We start from the raw sequence: 10,000 nt of genomic DNA, 5'->3' as shown, positions 1-10,000 counted from the left end.
TTACCATTCTATGACACTTATGGAAGTGCCAAGTGGCTCCATGGGCAGTGCACACGTAATTGTATCCCAGTCAAAGTGCCTCTAGCCCGGCATAGTATTTAATGTGTATAGCCCTAGGCATTACGGCATTCTGGCATTAACAACGACCTTGTTAGGGTTAGGGTTAGGGTTAGGGTAAGGGCATTACGGTATTCTGGCATTCTGGTAAGGGTTAGGCATTACGGCATGGGTTAGGCATTACGGCATGGGTTAGGCATTACGGCATGGGTTAGGGTTAATTATGGTACTTACCTTGTCATTGAAATCCGATCACCTCACCTGGGTCTCGAACCCCGATCTCCTGAGTGATAGTCGGGCGCTCTACACACTGAGCCAAGCACACTCCTGGGAGTAGAGCAGAAACTAGGTTGCCTTGGCCTTTCAAGACCTTCTTTAGGGGGGTAAAATGAGAGCAGTGAGTTCCCGTCACATGGGACTCGAACAGCCTCGAACATGATCGCTGGCTTAGGTCGTTCGGTGCTGTACCACCGCCATCAGTGTCCTGGGAGTTTAGCAGAAACTAGGTTGCCTTGGCCTTTCAAGACCTTCTTTAGGGGGGGTAAAATGAGAGCAATTAGTGTGCCTCACCTGGGTCTCGAACCCCGGTCTCCTGAGTGATAGTCGGGGGCTCTACACACTGAGCCAAGCACACTCATGGGAGTAGAGCAGAAACTAGGTTGCCTTGGCCTTTCAAGACCTTCTTTAGGGGGGGTAAAATGAGAGCAATTAGTGTGCCTCACCTGGGTCTCGAACCCCGGTCTCCTGAGTGATAGTCGGGGGCTCTACACACTGAGCCAAGCACACTCATGGGAGTAGAGCAGAAACTAGGTTGCCTTGGCCTTTCAAGACCTTCTTTAGGGGGGGTAAAATGAGAGCAATTAGTGTGCCTCACCTGGGTCTCGAACCCCGGTCTCCTGAGTGATAGTCGGGGGCTCTACACACTGAGCCAAGCACACTCATGGGAGTAGAGCAGAAACTAGGTTGCCTTGGCCTTTCAAGACCTTCTTTAGGGGGGGTAAAATGAGAGCAATTAGTGTGCCTCACCTGGGTCTCGAACCCCGGTCTCCTGAGTGATAGTCGGGGGCTCTACACACTGAGCCAAGCACACTCATGGGAGTATAGCGGAAACTAGGTGGCCTTGGCCTTTCAATTTCCCTCCAGTCCAATTAACAATGCCACGCCTGTATCCACACCTGGCTATAATTAGGACCCATGATTAGAGTTCGGCTTCTTGGCAGACACAAACATACACGGAGGAAGGCAGGCAGGAGAGAGAAGCTATGTACAGCAAACAACGACATGACTGTGGACTTTGTACCAAGACGCATATCGCGCGGCTCGACAAACATTTTAAGACTGTCCATGGACTTAAGATTAAGACGTTATCATGGAAGCACGCTGTGCAATCTAGCCGGGTTTCGACTGATATAGAGCTGCCTAACAACGACATTGAACAGCGGCTGGAGCCCGGTGACGACTCTGGGTTTATGCAGTCTGTTGACAGCGATTGTTCCCCGGAGAAGCAACTGAGTGGCGAGAGTGAGCAGTCGGCGGTGCAGTCAACCAGTCCTATCGGTGGTGAACAACGCCCGGAACCGAGGGAGCAAGCCTGCGTCGTGTCGACATCCACCAACTCCGACAGTGATGAAGACGCCGGTGTGTCGCCAATGAATCAAGGTTGGAATACTCTAATTTTTAAAGACTATGCGACCTTTACTAATGGTATCAACCCTTCGGTTAAACGCATTGATAATAGTCGCAGCAGTCTGTCCCGAGTACGGGAATTCCTCTACATTATGTCCGAGGGCAAACTCGATGAAGGACTGTGTTTTCTGGACAGCTACATGCGTGTGTATGACTGGTATGGGCAGATTGAAGGCCGTGGTTTGGCACCATCCACGTTAAAAATGTACCGATCCGATGTTCGAAGTTTCCTGAAATATCTTATAGAGTTCCGGCCGCAAAATATGCAATGTGAAGTCAGTATGATTCGAAAAATGTTACTATGCTTTGCAAAGATGGACAGGAGTTCTAGGCAGAGTCAGGCAACGCACAAGGCACAATTTCGCAGACGCTGCAGGGACGAGGTGCTCAGCGCTGCTGATTTAAACCGATTTGTTGAGTTAAGTAATCAATCTATTCCTGCTGTTCTCAGTAGGCTGGAAGTGCGAGCCACCTCCTCTGACAGACGCAGGTTTGCGGCTCTCATGTCCAGCCGGTTGGCCATATTTAATGGCACTCGACGATCCCCAGTCACCATGTTCAGTGAGAGTGATTTTACAGAAGTATCCTTGGAAAGTGGGGGTTATCAGATGTGCGTTGCAAGCCACAAAACGAACTCCAGCTTCGGGGAGTGCAGAATAGTTCTATCGCAGGAGGAATACACTTGGCTTAAACAATTCCATGCGATCCGGCCTCATCTGAGTGGAATTACCCCAGACACAACACTCTTCTTTTTCACATCCTGCGGGAAACCATACCTTAATCTCTGTGCATTTGTGGGTAAGATTTTTGCAGAGTTTCGGCATTGGAAGTAAAGTGACATTTGGTAACAATTCGACGAAGCATTGCCACACTGAAACTTTAATCATTGGGTCGCTTACAGACCGGGGAACTGTGGCTGACCATATGTGTCACTCTCTGGAAACACAGTCACGCTACTACCGTTACCATAATTTGCCTCAGTAACTGCAAGCCAAGCTCGGAGACATAATTGAGAGGACAAATCAATCAATGAAGAACTCTAAATAAATATAATATTTTTTGCAATTAATCCTTGTCTTTGTGTGTCATTTTCATTCTATTTCAATAGGAGCACCTAGTAACCCAAAAATAATACCAGGTGCACTCATTCGATTAGAATAGGAGCACCTGGTAACCCAAAAATAATACCAGGTGCACGGAGGGGAGGATGAGTACAGACCTATTTTATATAAAAGCTCCATAAATCCCTTAGGCCGGTGCCTACTGACTTGTGCCCGTAGTATGGTGCTCCCATATCGGGCATGGGTGTGGGCAGGCCCTTAAAAGTCATTTTCATTCGATTTCTGTAGCAGCACCTGGTAACCCAAACTAACATAAGGTGGTGTCAGTAGTGAGGATGCGGACAGACCTTTTATATAAAAGCTCCATAAATCCCTTAGGCCGGTGCCTACTGACTTGTGCCCGTAGTATGGTGCTCCCATAGCGGGCATGGGTGTCTGCAGGTCATTTAAATTCGTTTTCATTCGATTTAAATAGGGGCACCTGGTAACCCAAAAAGTGGGCACTCTGTCGTTTTTCCTGAGTAGTTCAACATAGAAAGTATTCAGACCTTATTTTTGAAAAGCTCCATAAATCCCTTAGGCCGGTGCCCACTGACTTGTGCCCATAGTATGGTGCTCCCATAGCGGGCATGGGTGTCTGCAGGTCATTTAAATTCATTTTCATTCGATTAGAATAGGAGCACCTGGTAACCCAAAAATAATACCAGGTGCACGGAGGGGTTCAACTTAGAAAGTATTCAGACCTTATTTTTTAAAAGCTCCATAAATCCCTTAGGCCGGTGCCTACTGACTTGTGCCCGTAGTATGGTGCTCCCATAGCGGGCATGGGTGTGGGCAGGCCCTTTAAATTCATTTTCATTCGATTTAAATAGGGGCACCTGGTAACCCAAAAAGAGGGCACTCTGTCGTTTTTCCTGAAAAGTTCAACTTAGAAAGTATTCAGACCTTATTTTTTAAAAGCTCCATAAATCCCTTAGGCCGGTGCCTACTGACTTGTGCCCGTAGTATGGTGCTCCCATAGCGGGCATGGGTGTGGGCAGGCCCTTTAAATTCATTTTCATTCGATTTAAATAGGGGCACCTGGTAACCCAAAAAGAGGGCACTCTGTCGTTTTTCCTGAAAAGTTCAACTTAGAAAGTATTCAGACCTTATTTTTTAAAAGCTCCATAAATCCCTTAGGCCGGTGCCTACTGACTTGTGCCCGTAGTATGGTGCTCCCATAGCGGGCATGGGTGTGGGCAGGCCCTTTAAATTCATTTTCATTCGATTTAAATAGGGGCACCTGGTAACCCAAACTAACATAAGGTGGTGTCAGTGTTGAGGATGCGGACAGACATTTTATATAAAAGCTCCATAAATCCCTTAGGCCGGTGCCTACTGACTTGTGCCCGTAGTATGGTGCTCCCATAGCGGGCATGGGTGTGGGCAGGCCCTTTAAATTCATTTTCATTCGATTTAAATAGGGGCACCTGGTAACCCAAAAAGAGGGCACTCTGTCGTTTTCCTGAAAAGTTCAACTTAGAAAGTATTCAGACCTTATTTTTGAAAAGCTCCATAAATCCCTTAGGCCGGTGCCTACTGACTTGTGCCCGTAGTATGGTGCTCCCATAGCGGGCATGGGTGTGGGCAGGCCCTTTAAATTCATTTTCATTCGATTTAAATAGGGGCACCTGGTAACCCAAAAAGAGGGCACTCTGTCGTTTTTCCTGAAAAGTTCAACATAGAATATTTTCGGACTTTTTTTGAAAAGCTCCATAAATCCCTTAGGCCGGTGCCTACTGACTTGGACCCCTACTATGGTGCTCCCATATCGGGCATGGGCGTGGGCAGGCCCTTAAAAGTCGTTTTCATTCGATTTCAATAGGGGCACCTGGTAACCCAAAAAGAGGGCACTCTGTCGTTTTTCCTGAATAGTTCAACATAGAATATTTTCGGACTTTTTTTGAAAAGCTCCATAAATCCCTTAGGCCGGTGCCTACTGACTTGGACCCCTACTATGGTGCTCCCATATCGGGCATGGGCGTGGGCAGGCCCTTAAAAGTCATTTTCATTCGATTTCAATAGCGGCACCTGGTAACCCAAAAAGAGGGCACTCTGTCGTTTTTCCTGAATAAGATCAACATAGAATATTTTCGGACCTTTTTTGAAAAGCTCCATAAATCCCTTAGGCCGGTGCCTACTGACTTGGACCCCTACTATGGTGCTCCCATATCGGGCATGGGCGTGGGCAGGCCCTTAAAAGTCATTTTCATTCGATTTCAATAGGGGCACCTGGTAACCCAAAAAGAGGGCACTCTGTCGTTTTTCCTGAATAATTCAACATAGAATATTTTCGGACTTTTTTTGAAAAGCTCCATAAATCCCTTAGGCCGGTGCCTACTGACTTGGACCCCTACTATGGTGCTCCCATATCGGGCATGGGCGTGGGCAGGCCCTTAAAAGTCATTTTCATTCGATTTCAATAGCGGCACCTGGTAACCCAAAAAGAGGGCACTCTGTCGTTTTTCCTGAATAGTTCAACATAGAATATTTTCGGACTTTTTTTGAAAAGCTCCATAAATCCCTTAGGCCGGTGCCTACTGACTTGGACCCCTACTATGGTGCTCCCATATCGGGCATGGGCGTGGGCAGGCCCTTAAAAGTCGTTTTCATTCGATTTCAATAGCGGCACCTGGTAACCCAAAAAGAGGGCACTCTGTCGTTTTTCCTGAATAGTTCAACATAGAATATTTTCGGACTTTTTTTGAAAAGCTCCATAAATCCCTTAGGCCGGTGCCTACTGACTTGGACCCCTACTATGGTGCTCCCATATCGGGCATGGGCGTGGGCAGGCCCTTAAAAGTCGTTTTCATTCGATTTCAATAGGGGCACCTGGTAACCCAAAAAGAGGGCACTCTGTCGTTTTTCCTGAATAAGTTCAACATAGAATATTTTCGGACTTTTTTTGAAAAGCTCCATAAATCCCTTAGGCCGGTGCCTACTGACTTGGACCCCTACTATGGTGCTCCCATATCGGGCATGGGCGTGGGCAGGCCCTTAAAAGTCAGTTTTCATTCGATTTCAATAGCGGCACCTGGTAACCCAAAAAGAGGGCACTCTGTCGTTTTTCCTGAATAGTTCAACATAGAATATTTTCGGACTTTTTTTGAAAAGCTCCATAAATCCCTTAGGCCGGTGCCTACTGACTTGGACCCCTACTATGGTGCTCCCATATCGGGCATGGGCGTGGGCAGGCCCTTAAAAGTCGTTTTCATTCGATTTCAATAGGGGCACCTGGTAACCCAAAAAGAGGGCACTCTGTCGTTTTTCCTGAATAATTCAACATAGAATATTTTCGGACTTTTTTGAAAAGCTCCATAAATCCCTTAGGCCGGTGCCTACTGACTTGGACCCCTACTATGGTGCTCCCATATCGGGCATGGGCGTGGGCAGGCCCTTAAAAGTCGTTTTCATTCGATTTCAATAGGGGCACCTGGTAACCCAAAAAGAGGGCACTCTGTCGTTTTTCCTGAATAGTTCAACATAGAATATTTTCGGACTTTTTTGAAAAGCTCCATAAATCCCTTAGGCCGGTGCCTACTGACTTGGACCCCTACTATGGTGCTCCCATATCGGGCATGGGCGTGGGCAGGCCCTTAAAAGTCGTTTTCATTCGATTTCAATAGCGGCACCTGGTAACCCAAAAAGAGGGCACTCTGTCGTTTTTCCTGAATAGTTCAACATAGAATATTTTCGGACTTTTTTTGAAAAGCTCCATAAATCCCTTAGGCCGGTGCCTACTGACTTGGACCCCTACTATGGTGCTCCCATATCGGGCATGGGCGTGGGCAGGCCCTTAAAAGTCGTTTTCATTCGATTTCAATAGGGGCACCTGGTAACCCAAAAAGAGGGCACTCTGTCGTTTTTCCTGAATAATTCAACATAGAATATTTTCGGACTTTTTTTGAAAAGCTCCATAAATCCCTTAGGCCGGTGCCTACTGACTTGGACCCCTACTATGGTGCTCCCATATCGGGCATGGGCGTGGGCAGGCCCTTAAAAGTCATTTTCATTCGATTTCAATAGCGGCACCTGGTAACCCAAAAAGAGGGCACTCTGTCGTTTTTCCTGAATAGTTCAACATAGAATATTTTCGGACTTTTTTTGAAAAGCTCCATAAATCCCTTAGGCCGGTGCCTACTGACTTGGACCCCTACTATGGTGCTCCCATATCGGGCATGGGCGTGGGCAGGCCCTTAAAAGTCGTTTTCATTCGATTTCAATAGGGGCACCTGGTAACCCAAAAAGAGGGCACTCTGTCGTTTTTCCTGAATAATTCAACATAGAATATTTTCGGACTTTTTTTGAAAAGCTCCATAAATCCCTTAGGCCGGTGCCTACTGACTTGGACCCCTACTATGGTGCTCCCATATCGGGCATGGGCGTGGGCAGGCCCTTAAAAGTCATTTTCATTCGATTTCAATAGCGGCACCTGGTAACCCAAAAAGAGGGCACTCTGTCGTTTTTCCTGAATAGTTCAACATAGAATATTTTCGGACTTTTTTTGAAAAGCTCCATAAATCCCTTAGGCCGGTGCCTACTGACTTGGACCCCTACTATGGTGCTCCCATATCGGGCATGGGCGTGGGCAGGCCCTTAAAAGTCGTTTTCATTCGATTTCAATAGCGGCACCTGGTAACCCAAAAAGAGGGCACTCTGTCGTTTTTCCTGAATAGTTCAACATAGAATATTTTCGGACTTTTTTTGAAAAGCTCCATAAATCCCTTAGGCCGGTGCCTACTGACTTGGACCCCTACTATGGTGCTCCCATATCGGGCATGGGCGTGGGCAGGCCCTTAAAAGTCGTTTTCATTCGATTTCAATAGCGGCACCTGGTAACCCAAAAAGAGGGCACTCTGTCGTTTTTCCTGAATAATTCAACATAGAATATTTTCGGACTTTTTTTGAAAAGCTCCATAAATCCCTTAGGCCGGTGCCTACTGACTTGGACCCCTACTATGGTGCTCCCATATCGGGCATGGGCGTGGGCAGGCCCTTAAAAGTCATTTTCATTCGATTTCAATAGCGGCACCTGGTAACCCAAAAAGAGGGCACTCTGTCGTTTTTCCTGAATAGTTCAACATAGAATATTTTCGGACTTTTTTTGAAAAGCTCCATAAATCCCTTAGGCCGGTGGCCACTGACTTGTGCCCGTAGTATGGTGCTCCCATATCGGGCATGGGTGTGGGCAGGCCCTTAAAAGTCATTTTCATTCGATTTCTGTAGCAGCACCTGGTAACCCAAACTAACATAAGGTGGTGTCAGTAGTGAGGATGCGGACAGACCTTTTATATAAAAGCTCCATAAATCCCTTAGGCCGGTGCCTACTGACTTGTGCCCGTAGTATGGTGCTCCCATAGCGGGCATGGGTGTCTGCAGGTCATTTAAATTCGTTTTCATTCGATTTAAATAGGGGCACCTGGTAACCCAAAAAGTGGGCACTCTGTCGTTTTTCCTGAGTAGTTCAACATAGAAAGTATTCAGACCTTATTTTTGAAAAGCTCCATAAATCCCTTAGGCCGGTGCCCACTGACTTGTGCCCATAGTATGGTGCTCCCATAGCGGGCATGGGTGTCTGCAGGTCATTTAAATTCATTTTCATTCGATTAGAATAGGAGCACCTGGTAACCCAAAAATAATACCAGGTGCACGGAGGGGAGGATGAGTACAGACATTTTATATAAAAGCTCCATAAATCCCTTAGGCCGGTGCCCACTGACTTGTGCCCATAGTATGGTGCTCCCATAGCGGGCATGGGTGTCTGCAGGTCATTTAAATTCATTTTCATTCGATTAGAATAGGAGCACCTGGTAACCCAAAAGAGGGCACTTAGCCGTTTTTCCTGAGTAGTTCAACATAGAATATTTTCGGACCTTTTTTGAAAAGCTCCATAAATCCCTCAGGCCGGCCCCCACTGACTTGTGCCCATAGTATGGTGCTCCCATAGCGGGCATGGGTGTCTGCAGGCCATTTAAAATCATTTTCATTCGATTTCAATAGCAGCACCTGGTAACCCAAAAATAATACCAGGTGCACTCATTCGATTTCAATAGGAGCACCTGGTAACCCAAAAATAATACCAGGTGCACAGAAGGGAGGATGAGTACAGACATTTTTTAAAAGCTTCATAAATCACTCAGGCCGGCCCCAACTGACTTGGGTCCGTAGTATGGTTGTTCCATATAGGGTATTGAGGTATGTAGCCTATCTAAAATCATTTAAAACCATTATAAAAATATGCACCTGGTAACCCAAAAATAATACCAGGTGCACGGCAGTGGCACTCTGTCACTTTTTCGACCAATTCCCGAAATCTTGAAATAATGATAAAACATAATTCCCGATGGGCTAGATGCCCCAAATTTTGGCTCATACCCTCTCTCGTGATGGTCAACAGTTATCCACTGTAAAAAAAATTTCGGAACCATAGGAATCTATTGTACAGGCAAGTGATTTTTTTCCCCAAAACATTAAAACACGATTTTCTATTAAAATGTTTTATAGAAAAACGGTTATAATTAGATGAAAATGTTCGTCTATTTGTACCCTTTCGTGCAAAAAAAACCTCAACCAGATTGGAGTTGTATTTTTTGTGTTATTAACGTTTTAACGGTTTTAGTGTCCACAAACTTTTGGCAAAAAATCGGAGCACATTGAAATCTATCGATTGACACGCCTTTTTTCGATAATTCGGCCTGTCCGGCGATGACACACTCCCTGGTGGGTGGACCAGACAGGTACCGGCGCGATTTGAGAAACCTGACTTTTGACAACAGGACTTCCATGTCCTAGAGAATCGGCGGTGGTGGCAAACTGCTCAGTCCGATTAGGAAACGTGAAACGGACACGTTTGAGGGATGTGAGACCCTCGGAACCATGGTCCCTTGGACCTTTTACCTCCGGCGACCGATTTAGGGTGATTCCCAACCCTTCGGTGCCCGATTTAGGGTGTTATTCCAGCCCTTCGGCGCCCGATTTAGGGTGTTATTCCAACCCTTCGGCGCCCGATTTAGGGTGTTATTCCAGCCCTTCGGCGTCCGATTTAGGGTGTTATTCCAACCCTTCGGCGCCCGATTTGTCCTAACTTTTGTTCCAAATGTCCCAGCTTGGTGGTGGGCGGATTTGGTTCACGTTGGGTCTCCATGGTTCTCCTCTGT

This window comes from Salvelinus namaycush, unplaced genomic scaffold, assembly GCF_016432855.1.
Source record: "Salvelinus namaycush isolate Seneca unplaced genomic scaffold, SaNama_1.0 Scaffold1546, whole genome shotgun sequence".
Classification (NCBI taxonomy): Eukaryota; Metazoa; Chordata; class Actinopteri; order Salmoniformes; family Salmonidae; genus Salvelinus; species Salvelinus namaycush.
This window is presented reverse-complemented; position numbering follows the sequence as displayed.